The sequence below is a fragment of the Lepisma saccharinum genome, unplaced genomic scaffold (genome assembly GCF_977018435.1).
Source record: "Lepisma saccharinum unplaced genomic scaffold, izLepSacc3.1 HAP1_SCAFFOLD_1140, whole genome shotgun sequence".
NCBI lineage: Eukaryota > Metazoa > Arthropoda > Insecta > Zygentoma > Lepismatidae > Lepisma > Lepisma saccharinum.
Window position 1 is genome coordinate 1 of NW_028143784.1, and position 13,144 is coordinate 13,144.

General features: G+C 40.0%; 5 non-coding genes across 5 annotated transcripts; all 5 read left to right on the forward strand.

The window, feature by feature from the left end:
• Positions 1–7,159: 7,159 nt before the first annotated feature.
• TRNAP-AGG (transfer RNA proline (anticodon AGG)) lies at positions 7,160–7,231 on the forward strand. Its single transcript has one exon. It is a non-coding gene; the product is annotated as a tRNA-Pro (tRNA).
• Positions 7,232–8,277: 1,046 nt separating this feature from the next.
• On the forward strand, positions 8,278–8,349 carry TRNAP-UGG (transfer RNA proline (anticodon UGG)). The gene has a single exon. It is a non-coding gene; the product is annotated as a tRNA-Pro (tRNA).
• Positions 8,350–10,164: 1,815 nt separating this feature from the next.
• Positions 10,165–10,236, forward strand: TRNAP-AGG (transfer RNA proline (anticodon AGG)). The gene has a single exon. It is a non-coding gene; the product is annotated as a tRNA-Pro (tRNA).
• A 1,046-nt stretch (positions 10,237–11,282) lies between these two features.
• On the forward strand, positions 11,283–11,354 carry TRNAP-UGG (transfer RNA proline (anticodon UGG)). Its single transcript has one exon. It is a non-coding gene; the product is annotated as a tRNA-Pro (tRNA).
• A 1,517-nt stretch (positions 11,355–12,871) lies between these two features.
• On the forward strand, positions 12,872–12,943 carry TRNAP-UGG (transfer RNA proline (anticodon UGG)). Its single transcript has one exon. It is a non-coding gene; the product is annotated as a tRNA-Pro (tRNA).
• The last annotated feature ends 201 nt before the right edge of the window (positions 12,944–13,144 follow it).

Sequence of the window (13,144 nt, forward strand, 5' to 3'; positions counted from 1 at the left end):
TACGAACACAGGAATGGTGTATTCTGGGTTGGATTTTGTTGCCAGGCAAAATTTCTACAACAGGAGAATTGTTAATATGAATGAGGTTCTGCTGTATCTGTTTAGTCAAAAAATTAAAGCTTGTGATCCCGTTATAAGACCTGTTGTGTGTAATTTTCTAGACAGGAGCAATATTCACATATTCCTAGGGCATACTGTGTAAAAATGTCAAGAGGTATTGCAAAATATTGAGGATTTCAAAATTAGATTCTCAACCCTGTCAGAGTATGATGTGTTTGCCAGAGTTTCACTGGGCACTTAACAGCAAACACAGTTTCAGTCTTGTATTTTCTGCTTCACAGTGGCAACAGTGTCCTCTGGATTAACCTCCATACCTACATCTGTTAGATTGTTAATGTCTGTATGTCTGTTAGAATTATGTTGTGATGCTATTATTAGGTATAGGCTTCAAAAAAATGATTGCAAGATTTTATATGCCCATGCAGGTGTCTTGCCTGTTTCTGCATACAGACCAAAGCCTGGCAAGGGCATTGCAGGGCAGAGATATACAGCTGTTTTATTTTTTATTGTTGATATCTTACATGCCTAAGAGATCAGAGGTCTATGTTTATGACATCTACAATCTAACAACAGGATTGTTTTTAAGACCCTACATGAGAAACCTTGATGTATTAAGTGATCCTGGGTTCAAGAACACAATTAAAGGCCGAGTTGTGCACCTGACTGATGATTTTTGGGCAGGGATAGAGTTAGAGAAGTCACTTTTATTCCCACACATAAATCAAATAGAGGGATTTGTGTTCTATCACAACTCGTCCCACCCTGTTGTTGAGGGTCACATGTTCAAACAGAACATATTCAAATACAAAACCCAGTAGTACAAGAGCAGGACTCTACCTGCAACCTCTGGATCATCAGGCAACCTGACATACAGACATTAACAATCTAACAGATGTAGGTATGGAGGTTAATCCAGAGGACACTGTTGCCACTGTGAAGCAGAAAATACAAGACTGAAACTGTGTTTGCTGTTAAGTGCCCAGTGAAACTCTGGCAAACACAACATACTCTGACAGGGTTGAGAATCTAATTTTGAAATCCTCAATATTTTGCAATACCTCTTGACATTTTTACACAGTATGCCCTAGGAATATGTGAATATTGCTCCTGTCTAGAAAATTACACCCAACAGGTCTTATAACGAGATCACAAGTTTTAATTTTTTGACTAAACAGATACAGCAGAACCTCATTCATATTAACAATTCTCCTGTTGTAGAAATTTTGCCTGGCAACAAAATCCAACCCAGAATACACCATTCCTGTGTTTGTAGTTATAAACTCAAATGTATCAAAACAACTCATAACAATATCACAATTGAAATGTTTCCAGTTTGAAGTCTGGTCAAAAAACATATAAAAATTGTACAGTGCTGTGAAATTTGTGGTTGTAAACCAGTAATTGTTCCTAAAGAAATTACAGAAACTGACAAAAAATGCAACAATTCTCCTGTGTATAAGATATGCAATTTTTTCATAATCACCAAGACACCCCAGGTTCATGTATCTAAACTCATGCTCACTGTCAAGCATCCACCTGAACTCAGTTTCATTTCTTACAGCAAACAGATCATATTCCGACAAGTCAGAGAACACAAGCCTGAAATCCCTCAATAGTGACTCTGATTTTATGTATCTTGAAAGATTCCTCCTGTCAAAAAACATTATTGTATAGTGTGAACAGTACTGGGCAACAAATCTATAGGAACAGGTGCATGACTAGAATTGTTCTGTGTTTTAGGCACATATAGCTATCCCTCCAAGACAACAACACACTCAAAGATACAATGCTGCAATTTTTTGAGGGCATGAGGGCATTCCTCTACTGCTGATACTCCCTGTTTATTTCCAAACCCTTGTGCCCTAAATACATGATGTCTGTTTGGCTTCAAAAATCTTTGTTCCAACCCTATGTATGTATTATTGGCAGGTTAGATAATTGTTTTCCACAGTTACATACATCACTCCAATTATTCTCCTCTAGTGACAGGGCAAGACACTCATGGTCACAATTCCTAAATTTCTGCATCAGGAAATACATATAGCCACTATACAAATTTCCCTCATCTGTGGTGAAGAATTCAATGCCACGCATATCCATGTAAATCATTTTATTTAAAAACTTGTAATGCATCCAGTTTGAATTCTGGGATGCAATCAGGTGCATCCTGTACTCAAAACACCACTCATAGCAATTGTTGAACCAATAGTTGTCAAAAAACTTCAATTTGCAATAGTAATGGGACTTGTCTGTATAAAAATTAACAAAGAACCCAACAATCCTCCTGTACCTGTTGTATACAATTCTTTCAAACCTGCTGAGGAGCTTTAGGCACAGATATCTAAAAATCCTGTCACTGGCAAGCACCCACTGCATCTCACTTTCATTCTGTACAGCAAACAGGTCATACTCAGACAGGCCAGAGAACCTAAGCTTGAAATCATCAACAAGAGACTTGGACTTTATATATTTTGAAATACATCTTCTCTGAAAAAATCCTGCTACAGGTAATTCCATACAATTCTAAGCATATATTTCAACAAAAATAATATCAATTACCTTGATTGATGTCTGTGTAGCTCAGGGCTGTTGAAGATTGATGCTCACTGCCTATTGCCAGATTTTTGTATCTGAAATATATCACACGGGCAGAGTGGATAATTGTTTCCCACAGTTGCATGTATAGTTGTTATTATCTAGTGATTCAACAATACACTCATAATTACAATCCCTAAATTTTTGTCTCAGAAAATACATAACAATCTCACTTATGTGTGGATGCTCTGGGTACCTGACAGAATATGGATTAAAATCTTTACCGCTGTACAAGTGCCCACCATCTGTGGTTACAAATTCAACACTCTCATCTATCAATGTCCTATTAATTTTATTTAGAAATTTATAATGCTTCCAGTTTAAACTGATCTGCAATCATGTACATGCTATGCTCTGCAGTTAATTCATTGCAATTGTTGAACCAGTGATTGTCGGACAATTTTAATACACAGTAATAATCTGTATAAAAATTAACAAACAATCCAACAATTCTCTTGTACATGTTGTATACAAGCCTTTCAAACTTGCTGAGCATCTTAAGGTGCAAGTATTGAAAAATCCTGTCACTTACAAGCACCCACTGCATCTCAGTCTCATTCTGTACAGCAAACAGGTCATACTCAGACAGGTCAGAGAATCTAAGCTTTAAATCATCAACAAGAGACTTGGATTTTATGTACTTTGAAATACATCTTCTCTGAAAAAATTCAGAGTCAGGATTATCCATGGAAAACATGCAATTTACACTTGCAGCAAATATTTATTTACCTTGATTGCTGTCTCTGCTGAAATAATCAGGGCTGCCTGCTGCGGGTTGATTCCCAACTGCCAGATTCCTGTGCCTGAAATCACACTGAGAGGCTGGACAAAACTCTCCCACAGTTGCATATGTCATGCAAATTATTCTGCCCCAGTGCCTCAACAATACAATCATAAGTGCAATCTCTAAATTTTTGCCTTATAAAATACATGACAAGCTCATTCAAATATATATAGTTGTGGAGTATGAGACAAAATCTGGATTGAAATCCTCACCGCTGTACAGATGCCCATTATCAGTTGTAACAAATTCAATCTTCTTATCTATAGATATCCTGTTAATAATTTTATTTGAATATTTATAATGTCTCCAATTTAAACTCTGAGATGCAATCATGGGCATCCGATACTCAAAACAATGCTCATAGCAATTGATGAACCAATAATTGTCAAACAATTTCAACCTTAAATAATAATGGCACCTGTCTGTATAAAAATTAACAAACAATCCAACAATTCTCCTGCACCTGTTGTAGACAAATCTTTCAAACTTGCTGATAAACTTGAGATACGGGTATTGGAATGGCCTGTCACTGATAAGCACCCACTGCATTTCAGTTTCATTTTGCACTGTAAACAGGTCATACTCGGACAGGCCAAAGAATCTAAGCTTTAAATCATCAACAAGTGACTTAGATTTTATGTATTTTGAAATACATCTTCCCTCAAAAAATCCTGTGTCAAGATTATCCATGCAATTAGATAGGATACACACTGCCTTCTATAAGTTACTTGCTTGCTGCTGCTGCTGCCTTGTATTCCTCAGAAACTGCATATGTGCTCAGAACTTGTTGTACCTGTTAAACAAAAATAAATATTAGAATTTTGTTATGGTTTATTATATAAAATTTCTTGGGGTTCAAATCAAAACTCTATACTTAATAAAAAATATCAGTTGGGTTCAGCAGTGTGTTTTGTATATTTAGTGCATATACTTAGTGTGTAAATATGTTTGGCTTTGGTATTTTTGTTGTTGGTTTATTATATAAAATTTCTTGGGATTCAAATATATCCTTCTATAGGATATGATACCACATATTTATAAATTCTGTAAGTGTTTCCCTAGTAAATCTTGAGGATCTTATAAAACATGCAACTTTTGCAGAGAGCACAGGTCTTGTATCTATAAAATCCCAAAAATTTGTAAACCTGTCATTCACCGGTATATATCTCTGCCTTCAACTACATGCCTAGGAACCTGATTGAACAGCATATCATGTAAAAACAGCACTACTCTTGCCCAGTTTCTTACGCAGACAAAAAAACTGCATAGCTAGCTCTATGTCAATTAGTTCTTGAGATATGAATTATTTTGTATTTAGGAACCACTTTGGCCCCCCTGCCAAAAATTGGCTTTTACTGCACCAGTGTATACTGTCCCTATGATCTTACTTGGGTTATTCTACAAGACTGTATGCTTCAAGTCTCCTACAGTCTGGTAGAGCCTGTTCAGATTCTGCCCCCCACTTGTGGGTTCCACTGCCGATCCAGCAATGGTAACAAACAGCACTGTGCACTGACTTATATAGTCTTGTCGGACCAATCAAAACCTTGCTTGCTTTAGCCAATCAAAACCTTGCTTGCTTTAGCCAATCAAAACCTCTGTTTATTAACTGTCCAATCTTGTCTATTCTTGTCCTGTATTGTCCAATCTTGTCTATTCTTGTCCTGTCTTGTTGAATTTTGTCTATTCTTGTCCTGTCTTGTTGAATCTTGTCTATTCTTGTCCTGTCTCGTCCAATCTTGTCTATTCTTGTCCTGCCTTGTTGAATCTTGTCTATTCTTGTCCTGTCTTGTCCAATCTTGTCTATTCTTGTCCTGTCTTGTCCAATCTTGTCTATTCTTGTCCTGTCTTGTCCAATCTTGTCTGGACTGGTCCTAACCTGTAATATTGTGTCCTGCCTTGTTGAATCTTGTCTATTCTTGTCCTGTCTTGTCCAATCTTGTCTATTCTTGTCCTGTCTTGTCCAATCTTGTCTGGACTGGTCCTAACCTGTAATATTGTGTCCTGACTTGTTGAATCTTGTCTATTCTTGTCCTGTCTTGTTGAATCTTGTCTATTCTTGTCCTGTCTTGTTGAATCTTGTCTATTCTTGTCCTGTTTTGTCCAATCTTGTCTATTCTTGTCCTGTCTTGTCCAATCTTGTCTATTCTTGTCTTGTCTTGTCCAATCTTGTCTGAACTGGTCCTAACCTGTAATATTGTGTCCTGCCTTGTTGAATCTTGTCTATTCTTGTCCTGTCTTGTTGAATCTTGTCTATTCTTGTCCTGTCTTGTCCAATCTTGTCTATTCTTGTCCTGTCTTGTCCAATCTTGTCTGGACTGGTCCTAACCTGTAATGTTGTGTCCTGCCTTGTTGAATCTTGTCTATTCTTGTCCTGTCTTGTTGAATCTTGTCTATTCTTGTCCTGTCTTGTCCACTCTTGTCTATTCTTGTCCTGTCTTGTCCAATCTTGTCTATTCTTGTCCTGTCTTGTCCAATCTTGTCTGGACTGGTCCTAATCTGTAATATTGTGTCCTGCTTTGTTGAATCTTGTCTATTCTTGTCCTGTCTTGTCCAATCTTGTCTATTCTAAGTTATACTGTATAGCCGGAAGTGAGCGGAAGTGACCAGAAATGACCGGAAGTGGACCGGAAGTAAATATGTGTGGGTGTGGGTGGGTGTGGGTGTATGTGGGTGGCTCTTATGAGCATTTTTGGCTTAGTTTTAAGTGTGGCCAAAACAATATCAAGAGGGGCTTATTTTTAACAAGCTTATGGACAACAACCTGTCAGATGTGGCTTTTGTAAGTGTAGGCAAATCAGTCTGAGGGGGCTCATCATTTCACGGGAATTCCCGAGAGCATTTTTACAAAAATCTTGGGTTAGACAGAGTACCACACTTGAGCAATAAGCTCATATGCACATCTTGAGCTAGTTTTAAGTGTAGCCAAATCTGCCTGAGGGGGGCTCAACCTTTCTCGTCCCAGTAGTAGTACAAATTATACTACTCCTGTAAAATGAGATATCGTCCCCTCAGAAGTTCGCTTTTCCATGATGTTTGTTAGACTACAAAAAGGGTGGGCTCTTAACTATGGATCAAATTCCAATTCTTCACTTCCGTTGGCAAAGTTCAAACTCCTAATTTGGGTTCAGCCTCTGGGTTTTCGGCCTGTGTGTAGGACCTGTGGCAACCCACCATCGTGAGGAACTTGGGGAGCTTGGAGTGAGTGAGCGTAATCCGGTCCTGAAGTCCTGCAATGGCTGGGGGTTGGTCGTGCCGACCACCCGTCCCCCTAGACTGGCTGCAGATCTACACGCCCCCCTGGTGGCCCGCGTGGGAGGGAGGCCAGGAGTGGGTAGGTAAGCCAGGGCCCAATATTGGGCTGTAGCGCTTTAGCGTTACTTTACTACTACTGATCAAATAGCAAATATTAAAAAATTAATATAAATAAAAATAATAAAAAAGAAATTTCATAAAAATAAAAATGCATAAAAATTAAAAGAAATGTAAAAACGGAGGTCATCATATCCTAATATTTTGAATAACATTATTGTTGTATCAAATTCTCGATTGAATTTTAAAAAAATCTTCGAATCTTCTCTTGGCAATTTACGACAGACGTCCGAGTTTAGACTGCGATATCCCAAATAGAGGACAAATGTTTCCCATAGACGTCATGATAAGGTTAAAGACGTGCTTAAATAAAACCATGCATGTTATATAAGGAGGTTATCAGTCAGTGGCTTGTTGGTCTAGGGGTATGATTCTCGCTTAGGGTGCGAGAAGTCCCGGGTTCAAAACCCGGACAAGCCCTTATTTTCCTGATCTGTCTTGTATTGCATACAGGATAGAAGGATAGAGAATGCTGTTCTTTGAAACCAAAAATAAATCATTAAGAAACGTTGTTTGTCTTGATGTCACCCGTGCGACCTGGAAATCTGTGGGCATTGAGTAGCAATTGCACGCTCTCCGGAAGGACAGCAGGACAATTTAACATCAGTGTGAACGTTTTGAGCTTTCAAATAATAAAAATATTTTAAAAACCGAGTTCGAGTACGAGCGAGCATTAGAGATTCAATGCAGGAACTTTCCCACTGAACGATCGCGACCTACGAGGCCTCCCGCTTTGCTTACACCCTCCTTTTCGTTCCTCTTACAATGCTTCAGTACCGCTGAATGTTCTGCAGTCCACGCGGGCATACGAACTCGTCCGTTCACAAGTACGGTCGCTTGTCAAGGTCTTATGTAAAGTGCAGCCGACGGCAAAGGGGAGTAGGCCAATTATCCAACATCATGTTCACTGAGTCTGTTTTCCACATTTCGTAGGTATTAAGCCTGCATTCGTAGGCGTAGTGATTAGCACATCGCACATCGTTCGAATCCTGGCCTGGGCACGGATGTTTGTGAGTATCCATTCATCAATTTCATGATATCATCACTAATACCCATTTTCGCAATTTGCCAGAAGTGGAATGAAAGCGAAGTAAAATAAAGCAAATCAATCAATGGAAGGTAATAAATTGAATAAAAAATGGCAATGAACAAAAAAGAACATTGCTTTTGCATCAACATAATTCCACCCCTTAAAAACAATATTGACTGTAGAATAAAAAAAGAGAAGAAAAAGTACATACCAAGAATGATTTGTTTTCTTTCATAATCGTTATTCAGATTGATATGAAATGAATCCGAAATAATTTTTTAAGAGCCTACAATCCATATGGAGAAAGCTGCCGCACAACCTGTTTATCCCAACGCGCTGACGTCGGAGACTTGACTCGAAGAATGAGTCGCACAATATCGCTGATGGCGTACCATGCTGCTAGAAATGGATACATACTTTGTTTTTTGTTACAGGCGGCTCGTTGGTCTAGGGGTATGATTCTCGCTTTGGGTGCGAGAGGTCCCGGGTTCAAATCCCGGACGAGCCCGGCTTTCTCCCTTTGCACAAGCAGCCGAAGAAAGCGAAATCGTGTTGAATATATACAGTGTGTCCAAAATAAGTAGCATAACTTCAGGAACGTGATTCTCACATGTAAACAATTTAAATAGTTTGCATAAACATAGGTAGTTCCGGGAATCCTTAGTTTCCGAGTTGTAGGCATTCAAAACACGTGCTAACCCGAATGTCAATGTCTCCCACGTGAAGATAAAGACGTTCCGGTTGACACTGAATTCTTCACAGTATCCTAGAGAAGATGTTCAAAATGTCCACCTCCTGCCTCAAGGCAGGAATTGCCTACCTTCGCGTGTTGATTTGAGGAGTTGCATTCACAGTATCCAGAATTTCTTCTCCCTTCGCAGGAGTTGTAAATCGTTGTCGTTCTCTCGTGGCAGCACGAAATGCAAAATCCCTTGATTCACATAGCGGTGGATGGATTCTCACAAATGTTTTCTTATCTGGAAATTTCCGTTGTGGGAACCTTTCCTGGTACAAACGAAGAGCCTCTCTAGAGTATTGCCTTCCGCCAAAGCATTCATGAAGAGCATATCTTCTCGCTTCTGGTTTGTGTACATGGTTTCATTAGCGTCCATTCAACATATACAAATACCAAAAGTACTATCAGATTGTGTTCAACAGCATCTTGTGTCGCAGGAAACCACCTGTGGTAGATAACGACATTCCGATAAACATGCGTTGTGAAAGCCTACAACTCTGAAACCAAGTATTTCTGGACGAATGTTTATATAACCTATTTTAATTGTTTACATGCGATGAACACATTCCTGGAGTTACTGCGATTATTTTTGGGTCACCCTGTAAAATGAGATATCGTCCCTTCAGAAGTTCGATTTTCCATGATCTCTGTTATACTACGAAAAGGGTGGGCTCTTAACTATGGATCAAATTCAAATTCTTCACTTCCGTTGGCAAAGTTCAAACTCCTAATTTGCGTTCAGTCTCTGGGTGTAGGACCTGTGGCAACCCACCATCGTGAGGAACTTGGGGAGCTTGGAGTGAGTGAGCGTAATCCGGTCCTGAAGTCCTGCAATGGCTGGGGTTGGTCGTGCCGACCACCCGTCCCCCTAGTCTGGCTGCAGATCTACACGCCCCCCTGGTGGCCCGCGTGGGAGGGAGGCCAGGAGTGGGTAGGTAAGCCAGGGCCCAATATTGGGCTGTAGCGCTTTAGCGTTACTTTACTACTACTGATCAAATAGCAAATATTAAAAAAATAATATAAATAAAAATAATAATAAAGAAATTTCATAAAAATAAAAATGCATAAAAATTAAAAGAAATGTAAAAATGGAGGTCATCATATCCTAATATTTTGAATAACATTATTGTTGTATCAATATTCGGCCTACGTATAGGGCCGGTGGCAACCCACCATCGTGAGGAAATTGGGAAGCTCCGAGTGAGTGAGCGTAACCTGGTCAAGAAGACCTACAATAACGGCTGGGGGTTCGTCGGGCTGATCACCCGTCACCCCAACACTGGTCTGAGACCTCCACGCTATAACAGGTGACGGCGGAACAGTGTGGGAGGGAGACCAGCAGTCGGTAGGTAAGCCAAGGCCCGCCATGGTGCTGTAGAGCTGTAGGGTTATGTTATTGTTGTATCAAACTCTCGATTGAATTTTAAAAAAATCTTCGAATCTTCTCTTGGCAATTTACGACAGACGTCCGAGTTTAGACTGCGATATCCCAAATAGAGGACAAATTTTTCCCATAGAAGTCACGATAAGGTTAAAGACGTGCTTAAATAAAACCATGCATGTTATATAAGGAGGTTATCAGTCAGTGGCTTGTTGGTCTAGGGGTATGATTCTCGCTTAGGGTGCGAGAGGTCCCGGGTTCAAAACCCGGACAAGCCCTTATTTTCCTGATCTGTCTTGTATTGCATACAGGATAGAAGGATAGAGAATGCTGTTCTTTGAAACCAAAAATAAATCATTAAGACACGTTGTTTGTCTTGATGTCACCCGTGCGACCTGGAAATCTGTGGGCATTGAGTAGCAATTGCACGCTCTCCGGAAGGACAGCAGGACAATTTAACATCAGTGTGAACGTTTTGAGCTTTCAAATAATAAAAATATTTTAAAAACCGAGTTCGAGTACGAGCGAGCATTAGAGATTCAATGCAGGAACTTTCCCACTGAACGATCGCGACCTACGAGGCCTCCCGCTTTGCTTACACCCTCCTTTTCGTTCCTCTTACAATGCTTCAGTACCGCTGAATGTTCTGCAGTCCACGCGGGCATACGAACTCGTCCGTTCACAAGTACGGTCGCTTGTCAAGGTCTTATGTAAAGTGCAGCCGACGGCAAAGGGGAGTAGGCCAATTATCCAACATCATGTTCACTGAGTCTGTTTTCCACATTTCGTAGGTATTAAGCCTGCATTCGTAGGCGTAGTGATTAGCACATCGCACATCGTTCGAATCCTGGCCTGGGCACGGATGTTTGTGAGTATCCATTCATCAATTTCATGATATCATCACTAATACCCATTTTCGCAATTTGCCAGAAGTGGAATGAAAGCGAAGTAAAATAAAGCAAATCAATCAATGGAAGGTAATAAATTGAATAAAAAATGGCAATGAACAAAAAAGAACATTGCTTTTGCATCAACATAATTCCACCCCTTAAAAACAATATTGACTGTAGAATAAAAAAAGAGAAGAAAAAGTACATACCAAGAATGATTTGTTTTCTTTCATAATCGTTATTCAGATTGATATGAAATGAATCCGAAATAATTTTTTAAGAGCCTACAATCCATATGGAGAAAGCTGCCGCACAACCTGTTTATCCCAACGCGCTGACGTCGGAGACTTGACTCGAAGAATGAGTCGCACAATATCGCTGATGGCGTACCATGCTGCTAGAAATGGATACATACTTTGTTTTTTGTTACAGGCGGCTCGTTGGTCTAGGGGTATGATTCTCGCTTTGGGTGCGAGAGGTCCCGGGTTCAAATCCCGGACGAGCCCGGCTTTCTCCCTTTGCACAAGCAGCCGAAGAAAGCGAAATCGTGTTGAATATATACAGTGTGTCCAAAATAAGTAGCATAACTTCAGGAACGTGATTCTCACATGTAAACAATTTAAATAGTTTGCATAAACATAGGTAGTTCCGGGAATCCTTAGTTTCCGAGTTGTAGGCATTCAAAACACGTGCTAACCCGAATGTCAATGTCTCCCACGTGAAGATAAAGACGTTCCGGTTGACACTGAATTCTTCACAGTATCCTAGAGGAGATGTTCAAAATGTCCACGTCCTGCCTCAAGACAGGAATTGCCTACCTTCGCGTGTTGATTTGAGGAGTTGCATTCACAGTATCCAAAATTTCTTCTTCCTTCGCAGGAGTTGTAAATCGTTGTCGTTCTCTCATGGCAGCACGAAATGCAAAATTCCTTGATTCACATAGGGGTGGATGGATTCTCACAAATGTTTTCTTATCTGGAAATTTCCGTTGTGGGAACCTTTCCTGGTACAAACGAAGAGCCTCTCTAGAGTATTGCCTTCCGCCAAAGCATTCATGAAGAGCATATCTTCTCGCTTCTGGTTTGTGTACATGGTTTCATTAGCGTCCATTCAACATATACAAATACCAAAAGTACTATCAGATTGTGTTCAACAGCATCTTGTGTCGCAGGAAACCACCTGTGGTAAATAACGACATTCCGATAAACATGCGTTGTGAAAGCCTACAACTCTGAAACCAAGTATTTCTGGACGAATGAACTTATTTTAATTGTTTACATTCGAGGAACACATTCCTGGAGTTAGTCCGATTATTTTTGGGTCACTTTGTAAAATGAGATATCGTCCCTTCAGAAGTTCGATTTTCCATGATCTCTGTTAGACTACGAAATGGGTGGTCTCTTAACTATGGATCAAATTCAAATTCAAACTCCTAATTTGCGTTCAGTCTCTGGGTGTAGGACCTGTGGCAACCCACCATCGTGAGGAACTTGGGGAGCTTGGAGTGAGTGAGCGTAATCCGGTCCTGAAGTCCTGCAATGGCTGGGGGTTGGTCGTGCCGACCACCCGTCCCTCTAGTCTGGCTGCAGATCTACACGCCCCCCTGGTGGCCCGCGTGGGAGGGAGGCCAGGGGTCGGTAGGTAAGCCAGGGCCCAATATTGGGCTGTAGCGCTTTAGCGTTACTTTACTACTACTGATCAAATAGCAAATATTAAAAAATTAATATAAATAAAAATAATAAAAAAGAAATTTCATAAAAATAAAAATGCATAAAAATTAAAAGAAATGTAAAAATGGAGGTCATCATATCCTAATATTTTGAATAACATTATTGTTGTATCAAATTCTCGATTGAATTTTTAAAAAATCTTCGAATCTTCTCTTGGCAATTTACGACAGACGTCCGAGTTTAGACTGCGATATCCCATATAGAGGACAAATGTTTCCCATAGACGTCACGATAAGGTTAAAGACGTGCTTAAATAAAACCATGCATGTTATATAAGGAGGTTATCAGTCAGTGGCTTGTTGGTCTAGGGGTATGATTCTCGCTTTGGGTGCGAGAGGTCCCGGGTTCTAATCCCGGACGAGCCCGGCTTTTTCCTTTTGCACAAGCAGCCGAAGAAAGCGAAATCGTGTTGAATATATACAGGGTGTCCCCAAAATAAGTAGCATAACTTCAGGAACGTGATTCTTACATGTAAACAATTTAAATAGTTTGCATAAACATAGGTAGTTCCGGGAATCCTTAGTTTCCGAGTTGTAGGCATTCAAAACACGTGCTAACCCGAATGT